Source organism: Myotis nattereri, assembly GCF_964212035.1.
Source record: "Myotis nattereri genome assembly, chromosome: Y".
NCBI lineage: Eukaryota > Metazoa > Chordata > Mammalia > Chiroptera > Vespertilionidae > Myotis > Myotis nattereri.
The window spans coordinates 10,717,723-10,737,034 of record NC_138094.1 but is presented as its reverse complement, the minus strand read 5'-3'; the positions used below and the strand labels follow the sequence as shown (position 1 = coordinate 10,737,034).

The 19,312-nt window shown below is 41.5% G+C and overlaps 1 pseudogene across 1 annotated transcript in view; it reads right to left on the bottom strand.

Moving 5' to 3' along the window:
- LOC308512332 (centriole and centriolar satellite protein OFD1-like) overlaps positions 1–17,671 on the bottom strand; it is a 133,694-nt pseudogene extending 116,023 nt beyond the window's left edge. Inside the window, exon 1 of the transcript in view lies at positions 17,629–17,671. The product of the transcript in view is annotated as a centriole and centriolar satellite protein OFD1-like (transcript). The remainder of the gene's footprint in view (positions 1–17,628) is intronic.
- Between the last annotated feature and the right edge of the window lie 1,641 nt (positions 17,672–19,312).

The window sequence follows — 19,312 nt, the reverse complement described above, 5'->3', positions numbered from 1 at the left end:
ACCACACCCCAACCCCCACCCCGGAAGCATGCCCTCACGCTCACCCCCTGGTGTCTGCGTCCATTGGCTAGGCTTATAGGCATGCATACAAGTCCTTTGGTTGATCTCTCCCCCTTAAGCCCACCCTCCCCTACCTTCCCTCTGAGGGTGATGGTCTGATCTATGCTTCTCTCTCTCTGGATCTGTTTTTTTTTTTTTAATTAAATTTTTATTAGAATATCTAAATTGAGGGCTGAGGCTTTTTAAATTGTTTTGTTAGCTATATTTCTTTTTTTTATTGCTTAAAGTAATACATAAGTTATTACATATGTGTCCATTTTTCCCCGCCCCGCCCTAGACAGTCCCCTAGCCTCCCCTATCCCCCAGTGTCTTATGTCCATTGGTTATGCTTATACGCATGCATACAAGTCCTTTGGTTGACCTCTCACCCCCCTACCTCCTGTCCCCCACCCCTCCCCGGCCTTCCCGCTGCAGTTTGACAATCTGTCTGAGGCAGCACTGCCTCTGTATCCATTATTGTTCAAAAGTTTATAATGGTCTCTATCATCCATGAATGAGTGAGATCATGTGGTATTTTTCCTTCATTGACTGGCTTATTTCACTTAGCATAATGCTCTCCAGTTCCATCCATGCCTTTGCAAATGGTAGGAGTTCCTTCCTTTTTAGAGCAGCATAGTTTTCCATCGTGTAGATGTACCACAGTTTTCTAATCCATTCATCTGCTGATGGGCACCTAGGCTGCTTCCAGATCTTAGCTATGGTGAATTGTGCTGCTATGAACATAGTGGTGCATATATCCTTTCTGATTGGTGTTTCTGGTTTCTTGGGATATATTCCTAAAAGAGGGATCACAGGGTCAAATGGGAGTTCCATTTTCAGATTTTTGAGGAAACTCCATACTGTCTTCCATAGTGGCTGCACCAGTCTGCATTCCCACCAGCAGTGCACAAGTGTTCCTTTCTCTCCACATCCTCTCCAGCACCTGTTGTTTGTTGATTTGTTGATGACAGCCAGTCTGACAGGTGTGAGATGGTACCTCATTGTTATTTTGATTTCCATCTCTCAGATGATTAGTGACTTTGAGCATGTTTTCATATGTCTCTTGGCTTTCTGAATATCCTCTTGTGAAAGGTGTCTATTTAGATCCTTTGCCCATTTTTTGATTGGGTTGTTTATCTTCCTTTTGTTAAGTTGTATGAGTTCCCTATAAATTTTTGAGATTAGTCCCTTATCAGATATGATGTTGGTAAATATGTTTTTCCATGCAGTGTGCTTTCTTGTTGTTTTGTTGATGGTCTCTTTTGCTGTGCAGAAGCTTTTTATTTTGATCTAGTCCCATTTGTTCATTTTCTCTTTAGTTTCAAGTGCCCAATGAGCTGTATCAGTGAAGAAATTGCTTCGACATATGTCTGAGATTTTGTTGCCTTTGGATTCCTCTAGAATTTTTATGGTTTCCTGTCGTACATTTAAGTCCTGTATCCATTTTGAGTTTATTTTTGGTATGGTGTAAGTTGGTGGTCTAGTTTCATTTTCTTGTATATATCTGTCCAATTTTCCCAACACCATTTATTGAAGAGACTATCTTGGCTCCATTGTATGTTCTTGCCTCCTTTGTCAAATATTAATTGAGCATATTGGTTCAGGCCGATTTCTGGGCTCTCTATTCTATTCCATTGATCTATATGCCTGTTCTTGTGCCAGTACCAGGCAGTTTTGGGAACAGTGGCTTTGTAATACATCTCGATATCTGGTATTGAGATCCCACCTACTTTGTTCTTTTTCAGGATTGCTGTAGCTATTTGGGGTCCTTTTTTTATTCCAGGTGAATTTTTGGAGAGTTCGTTCTAGATCTGTGAAGTATGCCGTTGGTATTTTAATGGGAAGTGCGTTGAATTTATAGATTGCTTAGGGTAGTATGGACATTTTAATGATGTTGATTCTACCAATCCATGAACACGGTAGGTTCTTCCATCTGTTTATGTCTTCCTCTATATCTTTTTTCAACGTCCTGTAGTTTTCTGAGAAGAGGTCTTTTACCTCTTTAGTTAAGTTTATTCCTAGGTAGCTTAATTTTTTTGATCTCTCTTTCTGAAAGTTCACTATTGGTGTATAGAAATGCGTTAGATTTCTTGGGGTTAATTTTGTATCCTGCTACATTGCCAAATTCATGTATTAAGTCTAGCAGTTTTTTGATGGAGTCTCTAGGGTTTTGTATGTATAATATCATGTCGTCTGCAAATAAGGAGAGTTTTACTTCCTCTTTTCCAATTTGGATGCCTTTTATTTCTTCTTCTTGCCTAATTGCAATGGCTAACAATTCCAGTACTATGTTGAACAGCAGTGGTGAGAGTGGGCAATGGTGTTAGTTTTTATCCATTGCGTATGATGTTGGCTGTGGGTTTTTCATAAATGGCTTTTATTAGGTTGAGGTATGATCCTTCTACTCCGCCTTACTGAGAGTTTTTATCAAAAATGTGTGTTGAATTTTGTCAAATGCTTTTTCTGCATCACTTCATATGACCATGTGGTTTTTTTCTTCAATTTGTTTATGTGATGTATCACGTTTATTGATTTGCGGATATTGTACCATCCTTGCATCCCTGGGATAAATCCTACTTGGTCATGGTGTATGATCTTTCTCATATACTGCTGGATCTGGTTTGCTAAGATTTTGTTGAGGATTTTAGCATCTATGTTCATGAGGGATATTGGCCTGTAATTCTCTTTCATTGTGTTGTCTTTACCTGGTTTTGGTATTAGGGTTATGCTGGCTTCATAGAATGAGCTTGGAAGTGTTCCTTCCTCTTGAATTTTTTGTAGTAGTCTGAGAAGGATAGGTTTTAGGTCTTCCTTGAATGTTTGGTAAAACTCCCCTGTGAAGCCTTCTGGTCCTGGGCTTTTGTTTGATGGAAGCTTTTTGATGACTGCTTCAATTTCTTCCATAGTTATTGGCCTCTTGAGATGTTTTGATTCTTCCTGATTGAGTTTTGGAATGTTGTATTTTTCTAGGAATTTGTCCATTTCCTCCAGGTAGTCTAGTTTGTTGGAGTAGAGCTGTCCTTAGTATTTTTTAACAATCATTTGTATATCTGTGGGGTCTGTTGTTTTTTCGCCTCTATCGTTTCTGATTTTGTTTATTTGGGTACTCTCCCTTTGCTTCTTGGTGAGTGTGACTAGAGGTTTGTCAATCTTGTTCACCCTTTCAAAGAACCAGTTCTTGGTTTCATTGATTTTCTGTATTGTTTTTTTGGTCTCTATGTCATTTATTTCTGCTCTAATCTTTATTATCTCCTTCCTTTTGCTCACTCTGGGCTTTTCTTGTTGCTCTCTTTCTAATTCTTTGAGTTGTAGAGTTAGATGATTTACTACCATTTTTTCTTGTGTTTTGAGATAGGCCTGTAGAGCTATAGACTTCCCTCTCAGGACTGCTTTCATTGTGTCCCATAGGTTTTGCATTGTTGTGTTTTCATTGTCATTAGTTTCCAGGATGTTTTTAATTTCTTCTTTGATATCATTGGTAACCCAATCAATATTAATTAGCATGCTATTCAGCTTCCAGGTGTTTGAGTATTTTGGGTTGTTTTTATAGTAGTTTATTTCTAATATTATGCCATCGTGGTCTGCGAAGATGCTTTTTTATGATTTCAGTCATCTTGAATTTGGGGATACTTCGCTTGTGACCCAATATATGGTCTATTTTTGAATATGACTTATGAGCACATGAGTAGAATGTATATTCCCTGGCCTTGGAGTGAAGTGTTCTGAAGATGTCAATTAAGTCCATCTGATATAGTAAGTCATTTAGGATTGCTGTATCTTTGCTGATTGTTTGTCTAGAGGACTTATCCAGTGCTGTCAGTGGTGTATTAAAGTCCCCTACTATGATTGTATTGTTTGTGATCTCTCCTTTGATATCGTCCAGGAGTTTTTTTATGAATTCTGTGTTCCTGCATTGGGTGCATATATGTTTACCAGGGTTATATCCTCTTGTTGTATTGATCCCTTTAGTATTATGAAGTGGCCTTCCTTATCTCGTTATGGCCTTCAGTTTGAGGTCTATTTTGTCCAATATAAGTATTGGTACCCCAGCTTTCTTTTCCTTTGCATTTGCCTGAAAGATATTTTTCCATCCTTTCACTTTCAGTCTGTGTGAGTCCCTTCTAATGAGGTGGGTTTCTTGTAGACAGCAGATGTATGGGTCATGTTTTTTTTACCCATTCAGCCACTTGATGTCTTTTGGTTGGAGCATTTAGTCCATTTACGTTTAAAGTTATTATTAAAAGGTACTTGTTTGTAGCCATTCCTTTTTTTGTGTGGCTGTTTTCTTTCTCAGCTTTTTATTTCTTCTTTTTATATCAGTCCCTTTAGCATTCCTTGCAATGCTGGCTTGGTGGTGATAAACTCCCTTAGCCTTTATTTGTCTGTGAAGCTTCTTATTTCCCCTTCAAGTTTGAATGATAGCCTTGCTGGATAGAGTATTCTTGGATTCAGACCTTTGCTTTGCATCACTTTGTAAATTTCCGTCCATTCTTTTCTGGCCTGATGTGTTTCTGTTGAGAAATCATTTGATAATCTAATGGGAGATCCCTTGTATGTAACTTTCCGTCTCTCTCTTGCAGTCTGTAAGATTCTCTCTTTGTCCTGAACATTTGCCATGGTAATTATGATGTGTCTTGGTGTGGGTCTTTTCGGGTTCACCTTGTTTGGGACTCTCTGGGCTTGTGTGACTTTTTTCCTCCCCACCTCAGGGAAGTTTTCTGATATTATTTCTTCAAATAGGTTTTCTGATCCTTGTTCTTCTTCCTGTTGTTCTGGCACCCCTGTTATTCGTATGGATGCCCCAGTCCTGTGCTCAGGGGTGTCTCAGCACTCAATTCACTGCCACCTCTCCCGGCCCCCCTTCTCTCCTCCGTCTCTCCGCAGATTCCACTCCTCCGCACCCTCTCCCTCTCTTCAGCACAGGTGTGTGTCTGTATCCAAAATATCTTATGAACAGGATTCAGTGTAAACAAACAAACGCCGGCCACGGAAACGGGAAATGCTTGGTTTCTGTAAGCTCTTCTCTTACCAGCACTGCATGGTCTGGTCAGCTCTTCAGGCTGCCCCCTTAGGCTCAGTCCTCTGTGATCACAGAACCCAGCTCTCAAATCCCCCGATGGCACCAGGAATCCCGCGGATCTCCTTTCCCCAGTCAGGGGCTATGCCTGTCCCAAGGGACACGGCTGTCTGCCACGCAGTCTCGATCCGACCCTCTGGGCTCAGAGGTCTGGCAAACTTTCCTGCCCAAATCCCTGGTTTTTTTACCTTTCCAGGGGAGTTCTGCCCTTCCCAGCTGCAAACGGTCTCACCAGCTGAGCAATTTCGCCAATTAGGGTGGGTGTTATTAGTTTCAGCTGCTCACTCCATTTGCTCCGGGACACGACCTGGGACGCGTCTGCCTATATCGCCGCCATCTTCAGAATCCTGGATCTGTTTTTGTTCATCAGTTTATGTTGTTCATTATAATTCACAGATGAGTGCGGTCATGTGATATTTATCTTTCTCAGACTGACTGACTGGCTTTGCTTAGCATAATGCTCTCCAGCTCCATCTATGCTGTTGCACATTGTCAGTGTTTCTTCCTTTTTGCGGCAGCATACTATGCCAGTGTGTAGATGTACCACGGCTTTTTAACCCACTCATCTGCTGACCAGCACTTAGGCTGTTTCCAAATCTTAGCTATTGTAAATTGTGCTGCAGTGAAATAGAGGTGCATGTATCCTTTCTGATTGGTAATTCTAGGTTCCTGGGATATATTCCTAGAAGTGGGATCACTGGGTCAAATGGGAGTCCGTTTTTAGTTTTTTGAGGAAACTCCATACCTTTTTCCATAGTGGCTGCACCAGTCTGCATTCACACCAGCAGTGAAGGAGGGTTCCTTTTTCTCCCCATCCTCACCAGCACTAGCCCTTTGTTGATTTGTTGATGATAGCCATTCTGACAGCTGTGGGGTGGTATCTCATTGTCCTTTTCATTTGCATCTCTCAGATGATTAGTGACTCTGAGCATGTGTCTCTTGGCCTTCCTTTAGTCCTCTCTGGAAAAGTATCTTTTTAGTTCCATTGCCCATTTCTGTGATTGCGTTGTTTATCTTCCTTTTGTTAAATTGTATGTGTTCCCTGTAAATGTTGGAGATGAAACCCTTATCAGAGAGAACATTGGCAAATATGTTCTCCCATGCAGTGGGCTTTGTTGTCTTGTTGATGATTTATTTTGCCATGAAGATGCTTTTTATTTTGATGCCATCCCATTTGTTTATTTTAACTTTATTTTCCATTGTCCCAGGAGCTGGTTCGGTGAAGATATTGCTTCAGCATATGTCTGAGACTCTGCTGCCTGTGGTTTCTTCTAATATTTTTAGTTTCCTGTCTTATCTTTAAGTCCTTTATCCATTTTGAGTTTGTTTTTTGTGTATGGTGCCAGTTGGTGGCCTAGTTTCATTTTCTGCACGTATCTGACCAAATTTCCCAGCACCATTTATTGAAGAGACTGTTTTGTCTCCATTGTATGTTTTTGCTTCCTTTATCAATATTAATTGAGCTAGTGGTTTCGATTGATTTCTTCATTCTCTATTCTATTCCATTGGTCTATACGTCTATTCTTGTGCCAGTGTCAGGCAGTTTTGAGAACAGTGGCTTTGTAAAACAGCTTGATATCTGGTTCTGAGATCCCTCCTACTTTGTTCTTCTTTCTCAGGATCCTTGCAGCTATTTGAGGTTTGTTTGTTTCTTAAATATATTTTATTGGTTTTTAATAGAGAGTAAAGGAGAGGGATAGAGAGTTAGAAACATTGATGAGACAGAAACATGGATCAGCTGCCCACTGCACACCCTCTACTGGGGATGTCCCCCCAACCAAGGTATATGCCCTTGATCAGAATTGAACCTGGCACCTTTCAGTCTGGAGGCCGACGCTCTATCCACTGAGCCAAACCTGTTCGGGTTCAGGGTCATTTTATTTTTATTACAGATGGATTTTTGGAGAGTTCATTCTAGGTCTGTGAAATATGCTGTTGGTATTTTAACGTGGAGTGTATTGAATCGATAGTTCGTTTTGGGTAGTACAGCAATTTTCATGATGTTGATTCTACCAAGCATTAACATGGCATGTTCTTTAATCAGTTCTGTCTTCCTCTATCTCTTTTTCAACGTCTTGCAGTTTCTGAGTAGAGGTCTTTTACCTTTGTAACGAAGTTTATTCATAGGTATCTTAATTATTTTGGTGGGATGATAAATGGGATTGTTTTTCAAACTCTCTTTGTGTAAGTTCACTATTGGTGTATAAAATACCATACATTTCTTGGTGTTAACTTTTTACTCTGTTACGTTGCCGAATTCATTTATTAAGTTTACTAATTTTTTGAAGGAGTTTTTGGGGTTTTCTATGTGCAGTATCATGTCATCTGCAAATCATGACAATTTATTTGTTATTTTCCAATTTGGGAGCCATTTATTTCCTTTTCTTGTGTGATCACTGTGGCTAGCATTTCCAGTACCATTTTGTAGAGAAGTGGTGTAAGCGAGCATCCCTGTCTTGTTCCTGTTCTTGAGGGAAATGGATTTAGTTTTTGCCCATTGAGTATGATGTTGGCTGTAGGCTTTTAATATAAGGCTTTTATATGGGGAGGGATGATCCTTCTATTCCCACTTTGCTGAGTGTTTTTATCAGAAAAGGCTGTTGCACTTGGTCAAATGCCTTTTCTGCACCAAATGATATGATTGTGTTTTTTTTTGTCTCTCATTTTTTTTTATGTGATGTATCATGCTTATTGATTTGAGGATATTGTACCAGCCTTGCATCCCTGGGATAAATCCCACTTGTTCTTGGTGTATGATCTTTCTAATGTAATGCTGGATCCAGTTTGCTAGAATTTAGTTGAGGATTGCATCATCACTGTTCAACTGGAATATTGGCTTGTAAGTCTCTTTCTTTTCCTGGTTTTCGAATTAGGGTAATGCTGGCTTCATAAAAAGAGCTTGGAAGCGTGCCTTCCTCCTGAATTTTTCGAAAGAGTGTGAGAAGAATTGGTTTTATTTCTTCTTTGAAAGTTTGGTAAAACTCCCCTGTGAAGCCATCTGGTCCAGGGCTTTTGTTTTCTGAAAGCTTTTTGATTACTGTTTCAATTTTCTCACTAGTTTTCGGCTTGTTCACGTTGTTTGCTTTTTCCTGATTTTGTATTGGAAACTTGTATTTTTCTAGGAATATGTCTATTTTGTCCAGATTGATGAGGGATGTTTAATGAACCAAAGACTCAGAGGTAAGACGGCCATAGAGGATGATTGATGCCAGACAGAGGGCTACAGCTCGCTTAGGCATGTAGCAAACTTTGCACTCTCACCATTGCTTTTATTGAGGTTTGGTACAAGGTTAGTGAATCAGCAGTTAATCAATTAAATCTTGTTTTGTTCTATATTATTACAATAGCTTATTGAGGACTACTTGCAGCTGTGCCCTCCCTTTCTGTTCTACACCCATGACTATTTAATCCTAGCCTTTCTCATGGAGGAAAATGTTCCTGGAACTCAAGATTGTGTGCAGTGTTGACCCAGCGTGACTCGCTTGAAAGTCACGCTGTGCTCCTGATAGAACATTCACTTCTTCTTGGCAGGACTTCAGATCCTTGTATACAAATGTCCTGCTACAAACCCCCCCTTTTTTTTTCTTGCTTCATTTGATGGAGCATCAGTGAAAACACAGCTGTTTTTCTCCTAATTAGTTGCTTGGTTTTCCCGAGTCCTTGGAAGACTAAATATAAAATGATACAGAGATAGAGTATCAATAATAGTATTCCAGCAGGAGCTCCTAAAGTAGCTTGTAAATGGGGTATAGGATTTAATTGTTGCAATTCCTTAACCATATTTTTAACACTTTTTTCCCAGTTAATTTATGCAGTTTCTTTTGAAATATTTTTTGTATATGAGATTGTAAATTTAGAATTTCTTTTGTTAGATTTTTATGATTGAACATATGTTTTTTAACCTTTTCCCATGGAAACAGACTTTCATTCTAAGGTACAGGAGTAATGCAAAGTGATGAATAATTCTAGTTATATTTCATATGCATTTGTCTCTGCAGACTTACAATTTGATCATCTATCATTAATAAAAATGGTAATCGAACACAGGCTTGTGCAAAGGCAGTTTTGTTAGCATAAAATTGTAAGGTGTATATCCCAGAGTTATTTTTATAGATTTGCTTATTTTATGCAAATATATGCTTTCAAAGAGTGTAAGGCAGACCCCAGTTTCCATAAGTCAGATTCAGCAGGATGTCCTTCTTGATGAGGTGTTGGGGGAGCAAATCCTCCATCATGCCATACGATGCTTACATTCGCTTGCGTGGATATGGACTTGTTCTCTCCTCTATGCCATCGTAGATCAGCTCCATTGGCTTTGGAAGGGGCAGAACCTGAAGGGCTCCAATCAGTAATGCTTCCATAGGAAGTATTAGATAAAACCCAAACTGTCTCTCCTCTACAGGATTCCCAATGGACTCAATCAGACAAGTGTGTAAACATAGGAACATGACATGGTGGAAGTAATGGAGGTGTACTGTTGTTATCCCAACTAACATTTTTAAACCCATGGGCACTCAGAAGAATCAAATGTCTGTTTTTTGTTGCGGTAATAGTGTTTTTAAAATGTTCAGCAGGGCTTGTGCCTGTATTGTTGAACAATGGTCTCCTTGACCTAAGCATATTGGCACTCGCTGAGTTCCAGTGGTATGATTTTCTATGACTCTACCTTCCTCTTCTGGTTTTAATGGACCTCGATCATCATAAGGTCCGGGTAACCAATTTGAGTCATTAACATAAATTCGAACCTTTGAATCCAACCAAGAAACACCTCTATTCGGTGGGGGATTAGGACTATAAGCCCAGTATATATGATTCTTAGCATTTACCTGAGTGGTTATTAGTGCAAGTATAGCAAGGAACAAAGTCGATGGCGTCACTTCTTTACCATGATGCCAAACCAGTTGTTCTCCCTCTTTCGTAAGATTCTTCACCTGACCCCAGGTTGGTACAGATGAATGTTGCGTTGAACTTAGAGCTTTGCGGGTAGGAGACCCCATCAAGGTCATCTCTGAGAAATCCTTAGTCAGGGCACTTAAGTAGAACTTCCTTTTGGTTCCCATGTCTCCGCTGAAGACGCCTCTCAGGAACCCAGAACTTTTCTTTACCTGTGGAAATATAAGCATATCCTTGCCCCCATCGTAGGACCCATGCAGGATCCCATGACTGAGAGGACTCATTATGATAAAACACAGGTTGATTGAATTCTTGTGAAATATCCTTTACCCAGTGTCGCTGAGCAGCAGTACTGTCAGTCTCATCTTGATTTAAAAAAATTAAAGTAAATAGAGCTATTAATAGTCTTCATTTAGGGGATTCTCCCTGTTTTTGTTTTTTGATCATTTCCTTTAAGGTGTGATTTTGTCTTTCAATAATAGCTGGTCCTGTATTGTTACAAGGGATGCCAGTGATGTGAGTGATATGATGAAATTGAAAAAAAATGTTTGACATTTTGTAGATAGATATGCAGAACCATTATCAGTGTTAATATTTTGAAGTATTTCCATTACTGCAAAAGCTTTTAGTAAGTGAGTAATTACTGCATATTGAGAATCAGTGACAATATTTACAGCTTGAGGAAAATGTTGTAGTAATAAAACAATGGCAAATAGTTCTGCGCATTGTACTGAAGTGTATGGAGACTGAATTACCTTTGTTAGCTGTTGAAAATGAAAACCAGCTATTCCTAGCTTGTTTGCATTGGTATAAACAGTGGGGCCTTGAATTGGTTCATTAGCTATAATATGATGAGGCCATATTCATTCAGTTTTCTTAAGAAATTGTCACCTTTTATTTGTAGGATAATGTTTATGTATTTTCTCTAAAAAATGAGCACAAGCAGTTTGCTAGTTATCACATATTCGAAACAATTTTTGAATTTTTTTGACAGTAAAAGGTACTATAATTTCTTCTGGATCTAAACCACATAATGGTCTTAATCTTAATCTCCCCTTGTAAATAATTTGGCAAATTGTTTGAATATAAGTCTGTTTTATTTTGCTGTGATTTATGAGGCAAGAAAATCTATTCAATAACATTACTATCTTGAACAAGTAACCCTGTATGAGAATGCTCAGTGTGGAAACTAATAATTTAAAATTGTCTATGGAGAGAAGTCTATTTAATTGTGTTTGTTGTATATGCTGTTCTATCCAAGTTAATTATTTTTCTGCAGCAGGGATTAAAACATGTGGGCTATTTAATTCAGGTGGCCCCTTTAGGATTTGAAATAAATTAGTCAATTGATAAGTAGGTATATCAAGACTGGGTCTCAACTAATTAATGTCTCCTAATAACTTTTGAAAATCGTTTAGAGTCTCTAAACTGTCTCTTCTAATTTGAACCTTCTGTGGAATAATGGAGACATCTGTTAATTTTTGCCCAAGATATTTCCATGGCTCCTGCCATTGTTTCTTTTCTGGGGCTACTTCTAATCTATAGTCTTAGAATTTTTCAAGGAGGTATTGGTAAATCTCCTGTAATTGTGATTGAATTTCAGAAGCTATTAAAATATCATGTATATAATGATAAATTAGAGTATTAGGAAATCTTTTTTTGACTATTTCTAAAGGCTGATGCACATATGCCTTACATATAGTAGGACTGTTGAACATTTCTTGTGGTAAGACTTTCTATTGATACCGTTGAGTGGGTTGAGCTTGATTTAAAGCCGGGACAGTAAATGCAAATTTCTCATAGTCTTGAGGTTGTAAAGAAATAGTGAAGAAATAATCTTCATGACTCTTCCTGAGAGAGAGCCTTTCTAATTGCAATTGTTAATCTTTTTTAAAAAAATATATTTTATTGATTTTTTACAGAGAGGGAGGGAGAGGGATAGAGTGCTAGAAACATTGATGAGAGAGAAACATCGATCAGCTGCCTCCTGCACATCTACTGGGGATGTGCCCGCAACCCTGGTACATGCCCTTGACCGGAATCGAACTTGGGACCTTTCAGTCCACAGGCCGACGCTCTATCCACTGAGCCAAACCGGTTTCAGCTGCTATTGTTAATCTTGACAGAAAGTCAGTGTAAGGCTCCCCTGATTGTTGAGTAATTTTAGTAAAAGCAGAAGATGCCTTTCCAGGTGTATCCACTCTCTGCCAAGCTCTTAAACAACATAATTTATCTGAGTGATATGCAAATCTGAAAAAGGTGCCTGTGCTTGCAATCGCCCATCCTGTCCAGACCCAGTTAATTCCTGAAATGTTTGTCCTGGAGGCTGTTTTGCTGCATTTTCTCTAGCCATAACGTCAGCTTCCTCTCTCCACCATGTTTTAAATTGTAAATATATTCCTGGATCCAGTACAGTTTAGGTCAAAGCTTCCAAATCGAGGGGAATTAGCAAAAATTCCGAGGCATAACTAGTAAGTAATCCCATCACAAACGGGGAATGCATGCCATAAGAATTAATTGCCTCTTTTAAACTTTTGAGAGGTTTAAACTCATGAGGACTGAGGACTATGAGCCACATTAGCATAACCATTTGGATATTGGGGATATTATTGCAGATCCTGTGGCATTGGCTGCCGCTGTATCAGAAATGCAAGGAAATCATTATCTCTTCTCTCCATGTGGGAGGAACAATCTCATCTCCAGGTTCTGAATCAAATAATATTTTGTTTATTTCAGTAGGCAAGGGCAGCTGGAATTGCCTATGTGCCCCTGTGGAATAATGTGGTGGGTCTGGAAGAGGAGCCGAGGGAGTTACTCCGGGCTCCTCTGACAGTGGCTGTTGAACTGGAAAAGCATTTTTGATTAATTCCTGTAACTTATTAGTGGGTTTAACATGAGGCGGTGGGATACCACATATTAAAGCCTTCGTATGAGTCAGCAAATCTTTTAAGAACTCTTGTTTGTCATCCCTTGTTTTGATTTTCTTTTTTAATCTCGTTTGTTCGCTACCACTTGAATCAGTGCTACTAGTTTCACTTTCTGACAAATCCTGGATGTCCTCTTTATCAGTCTCTTCTATATCTTCATATCCCTTCAACTTCCGTTCAAAATCTTTCCTTTTTTGGTCCGTATTATTTCCAGGAGGCAAAGAAGGCATGTCTTTATCAGTTTCACAAGCAGAGTAAGAACGAGAGCTAGTAACTTTAATTGGAGTAGCCTTATAATCTGCTTTTGACTGCAAAGATTTAAGAGCCATAGTAATCAAAGTACATAAGGACCAAACTTCCTGTCCTATAGGATCTCCATTCTGATGAGCGTGACGTAGCGCATGAACCTTTAGATTTAACTGATTTCTGCCTGTCAGCTCAAACCAATAACAATGCCTTTTTATTTCTCTAGCTAATTTCCTAAAAGTGTCTTGAGACACACTAACCCCAGTGCTTTTAAGCACTGAACGCAGCAGAGTCATATATTGACTCTCTGCCGTTGGGGAGTTCCCCAATGCGCTGCCTGGCTTGCCGAAAGTTTTGCATATACCATTGCAGACTTTTTGCCTTTCAGTCCTGTGCGTTCCCAGTACTTACCTTAAGGTCCCTATTTGGGTGCCAAGAGTTGAGGGATGTTTACTGAACCAAAGACGCAGAGGTAAGATGAGCACTCAGGATGATTGATGCCAGACAGAGGGCTACAGCTCGCTCAGGCATGCAGCAAACCTTGCACTCTCACCATCGCTTTTATTGGGGTTTGGTACAAGGTCATGTGTCAGCAGTGAATCAATTAAATCTTGTTTTGTGCCCTGACTGGTTTGGCTCAGTGGATAGAGCTTCAGCCTGCGGACCCAAGAGTCCCAGGTTAGATTCCAGTCAAGGGCATGTGCCCTGGTTGCGGGCACATCCCCAATACGGAATGTGCAGGAGGCAGCTAATCGATGTTTCTCTCTCATCGATCTATCTCTCTCCCTTCCTCTCTGTAAAAAATCAATAAAAAATAAAATAAAAAAATAAATCTTGTTTTGTTCTATATTACTAGAGGCACGGTGCACGAAATTCGTGCACTTAGCGGGGGAAGTCCTCAGCCTGGCCTGTGCCCTCTCGCAGTCCAGGAGCCCTGAGTGGATGTCCAACTGATGGGTTAGGCCCACTCCCCATGTGAGAGGCTCCTGCCACCACCGCTGCACTTGGCAGCAATGAGCCGGGCTCAGGGCTTCTGGCTGAGTGGCATTCCCCCTGTGGAAGCGCACTGACCACCAGGGGAAGCTCCTGCATTGGGTTTCTGCCCTCTGTTGGTCAGTGTATAGCATAGCAATCGGTCGTTCTGCTTCTTGTCTATTTGCATATTAGCCTTTTATTATATAGGATTACTATAGCATATTGAAGACAACTTGCAGCTGTGCCCTCCCTTTCTGTTTTACACCTACAACTATTTAATCTGAGCCTTTCTCAGGGACGTAAATGTTCTTGGAACTCAAGATTGTGTGCAATGTTGACCCAGCGTGACTCGCTTGCAGTTCTCGCTGTGCTCCTGATAGAACATTCGCTTCTTCTTGGCAGGACATCAGATCCTTGTTTACAAATGTCCAGCTACACAGGTTGTCCAGTTTGTTGGAGTAGAGTTGTTTGTTGTAATTTTTTACAATCCTTTGTATATCTGTGGGGTCATTTGTTACTTCACCTCTTTCATTTATAATTTTGTTTATTTGGGTCATCTCTTTTTGTTTTTGTTGAGCCTGGCTAGCAGTTCATGATTGTTGGTATCCTTTCAAAGAACCAGCTCCTGGTTTCATTGATCTTTTATATTTTTTTGGTCTCTTTGTTGTTCCTTTCTGCTCTGATCTTTATTATCTACTACCTTCTGAGTACTTTGGGCATTTCTTGTTGCTTTCTTTCTAATTGATTAAGTTGCAAGGTTAGATACTTCATTACCATTTTTTTTTGTTTTTGGAGGTAGGCCTGTAGAGCTATGAACTTGCCTCTCAGGGCTGCTTTCATTGTATCCCATAGATTTTAGGATTGTGTGTTTTAATTGTCACTTGTTTCCAGGATGCTTTTCATTTCTTCTTTGATCTCTTTGATAACCCAACCATTGTTTAATAGCATGCTATTTAGCCTCCAAGTGTTTGATTTTTTCATTGTTTTTATTGCAGTGGATTTCTAGTTTTATGCCATTGTGACCTGAGAAGATGCTTATTATGATTTCTATGCTCTTGAATTTGAAGAGATGTTGCGTGTCCTAATCTGTAGTCTGTGTTTGAAAAGATCCCATGTGCACTGGAGAAGAATGTATATCCAGTATCTTTGGGATGAAATGTTCTGAAGATGTCAAGTCCATCTGAACTGGAGAGTCATTTAGGATTGCTGTTTCTTTGGAGTTTTTTTTGTTTAGAGGATTTATCCAGTGGTGTCAATGGGGTATTAAAATCCCCAACTATGACTATATTGCTATCTGTCCCTTAATACCTTCCAGAAGTGTGTATTTTATGTATTTGGGTGCTTCTGTATTGGGTGCATATATGTTTACCAGAGTTATATCTTCTTGTTGAATTTCCCCCTTTAGTATTATGTAGTGGCCTTCCTTGTCTCTTGTTATGGCCTTCACTTTGAGTTCTATTTTGTCAGATATAAGTATTGCCATCCCAGCTTCTTTCTCATTTCCATTTACCTGAAACACTTTTATTTTCCATCCCTTCACTATCAGTCTGTGTGAATCCTTAGCTCCGAGGTGGGTCTCTTACAGACTCCAAATATATGGATCATGTTTTCTTATCCATTCACCTACCTTATGTCTTTTGATTGAAGCATTTAATCCCTTTGCATTTAATGTTGTTATTGATATGTACTTGTTTGTCATCATTTTTATTCTTATATATTTGTTTCATCTTGCCTTTCTGTTTCTTCTTTTTACAGCAGTCCTTTTAGCATTTCTTGCATTGCTGGCTTGGTGTTAATAAACTCTCTTAGCCCTTTTTTGTCTGTGAATGTCCAGATTCCATCTTCAATTTTGAATGGTAGACTTGCTGGGTATGTATTCAGTCCCTTGTTTCACATCACTTTGTATATTTTATTCCATCCCCTTCTGGCCTGGTGTGTTTCTGTTGAGAAATCAGTTGATATTCTAATGGGAGATCCCTTGTAGGTAACTTTCTCTGTCTCTCTCTAATGGCCTTTATGATTCTTAGTTTGGCATTGATGTTTAATTATGATGGGTCTTAGTGTTGGTCTTTTTGGGTTCATCTTGTTTGGGACCCTGTGTGGTTCTTGCACTTGCATAGTTATTTTCTGGCCAATATCCGTGAAGTTTTTGTCATTATCTCTTCCAACATGTTTTCTATTCCTTGCTTCACTTCTTCTCCTTCTGATATGCCTATGATGCAGATGTTGTTTTGTTGGGTGTTGTCACAAAGCTCCCATAGGCACTCCTCTTGCATTTTAAACTTTCTTCATCTGACACGTTAGTTGCCTCCATTTCATTTAACTCCTTTTCCGTAGTTTTCACTTTATTCATTCCTTTGGGGATTCCTTTTCTGTCTCCCTATGTTTTGTTGTAATATTGGTATTGTATCTGTGAGCTAGATTCAACTGCTTTGCTACTCAGGTTCTTTTGGGGGTGTTTCTAATGGTGTGATCTCTCAGGTCTTCTGGGATAGGTCATCTAGTGGAGCTCCCTACTTGAGCTATTTGGGTTCTCTTGAGGTAGTTGGGTCTTGACTGTTAGTGTCTTATTTGTGGATGAAGTGTTATCACGGGTTAGCAATGTGACTGACCCCCAGCATTGTTTTGCAAGGTGTTTTGGATGTGATTATTGTTCCGGCTCTGGTGGAAAAGGTTTTCTGAGGTCTCACTGGTATGTGCTCACTGTTTGTTCCCAAAGACCATTGCCTGGGATTAAGGAGTCTTGGGGCCTGCGGCTCAGGAACTGTGACTTTAGCTGGTGTGGTGTGACCGTCGCTGGATTAGCATTACTCTGAAACTCACTATGAGGTCCCAGGCCTATGAGTGTGCGGAGGCGGGTATCTCGTAGTTTGTGGTTGAGGCAGTGGGATTCTGGCCAGTGTGATTTCCCTCTGAATCACAAAGGGGTTTAGGATCCAGCAGCAGACTGTCCAGAGGTAGGTAACCCGGGGTGTGTGGGGGGGAGGGGTGGTGCCCTGCATCCTACTGAGGGAGCCATGCACCCTCAGTTGGAAAGGCATATGCCCAGTGATAGCACCAGGAGCTGTCTGCAAGTGGTGTGTGCTTGTGGGGCCTACACACTGGATCAGAGTGATTGTGCTGTGCCTCTGGCCCGTGTAGGGAGAAGTCCCATTTTCTGCTTTGGGGGATGAGCATCCATAATTGGAATTGGATGCCCAGTGCCTGCTTACAAAGGTACCCAAGTATCGTCTACTGGGGCAGTGGGCTCAGGGGGCCCTTGTGCTGGAGCAGCGCTACTGTGGGGACTGGATGCCAGCATGTTGTGCCTTGCAGCAGGCTCAGGGGACTTGCGTGCTGGATCAGTGCAATGCAGTGACCAGAGGTCTGCAGATGGAAAGGAGGAAGTCCGACTATCTTCTGCTGGGCCATTCAGCACTTGGTTGGATACTAGTGTGCTCAGTGGCAGGTCACAGAGGCCCTGAGAGTTACCTGCTGGTGCAGTGGCCTCAGGGGGCCTGCGTGCTAAAACCATGCGACCATGGTGTATGGTGTTTGGCAGTCGGGATGGGGGAAGTCCACATTTCTACTGCTGGGGCTGTGCAGCCTTGTTTGGATATGAGCACGCCCAGCTGGGGCTCAAAGTGGCATCAGGAGCTGCCGTTAGGGGCAGCAGTCTCAGTAGCCCTGTGTGCTGAAAAGACGCAACTGCGGTGTCCAGAAGTCAGCTATAGGAAGGGGTATATCCCAGTTTTTGCTGCCTTGTGGTCTTGGTTGAAATTGTGCGTGCCCAGCAGGGGCTCACAGAGTCACCCAGGAAATGTCTGTTGGGGTGGTTGGGCTCAGGAGGCCTGGACACTGGAAAGGTGCAACTGTGGTGTCCAGAGTTCTGCAGCTGTTGGGTGGGAAGACTCAGTTTTTGCTGCGGTGTCCGTGGTTGGATATGCACGTCCAGTGGCGGCTAACAGGGGCAACTGAGGTACATTTGTCAGTGCGGCGCACTGACGCAAACTGAAAGGCCCTGGCTCTGAAGCCGCACGACTGAGGTGTCTGTGGGCAGGTATCCAGGGAGAGGGAATTTAGAATTTCTACTGCTGGAGCAGTGCGCCCTTGTTTGGCTAAGAGTGTGCCCAGCAGGTGCTCTCAGCAGCACCCAGAAGAGGCCTGTGGAGGGTGGGCTCAGAAGGCCTGCGCTCAGGCAAAGCGCAACTGTGGTGTCCAGATATCTGCTGCTGGGGTGGGGCGATGTCTCACATACTGTTATGGGAGGCCAGTACCTTTGGAGGTGGAGGTCCTAGGGTCTACTGGTCTTTGGGTGGGTCAGCAGGATTTGGGCTGGCATGGCTGCCAGGTTGCGGGCAGTGTTTAAGGCCTGTGTTGGCAGTGGTGTTTATGAGTTCCTACAAGAGGCTGCTCCTCACTTCCAGATGGTGTGGAATGTCCACGGAGGTGGTAGGTGCTCCCTGTCCAGGAGAACTGGTTCTGCCAGGCTCTGATACTCCTGCCATATTTAACTGTCCCTGACTCACACACAGACACACAAACACACGCACGCACACACACACACACACACACACACACACATCCACACACTCTCCTTTCCCCTTTCACTCACATCACCTTTTCCCCTCTGTCCTGCCAGCCGCCACCTTCTCAAGTAATCTGGGTTTCGTTTCTTTTCATCCATTTGACAGAGAGAGAGGAGTGGGGGAGAGACAGGAGAGAAATACTGTTGACTCCTGTACGTGCCCCGACCCTGTGCCCTTCCACTAGTAGGACGATGCCCAACCAGCCAGGGCACATCTCCAGTTTTCAGATTCCTCCACGGTGTTCTAGAAGATTTCCCCAGGAGCCCATGGCTTCCTACGTACATGCGTTAACATGGTGTTTCCTTATTTGGGGACCATTTGGTTCTTACTCTGACCTGGGTTGACACAGGTGACTGAGACCATGGACCACCAGGGCAACCAAGTACTGGAGGGCGTGAGGCCATTCTGAGCTGAGCCAGCATGGAAGGAAGACATCTTCAGGTGTGCTGGTTACGGGAGCCTCCTTGAGTGTCTAGAGAAGCCCTGCACCTCTTCCATTCTCATCATTAGGGAAAGAGGTGGGATCTGCATCCTCAGGCTCCTCCTGGGGGAGCAGAAACAGGAGCAGCCGTTGTATTATCAGGTCA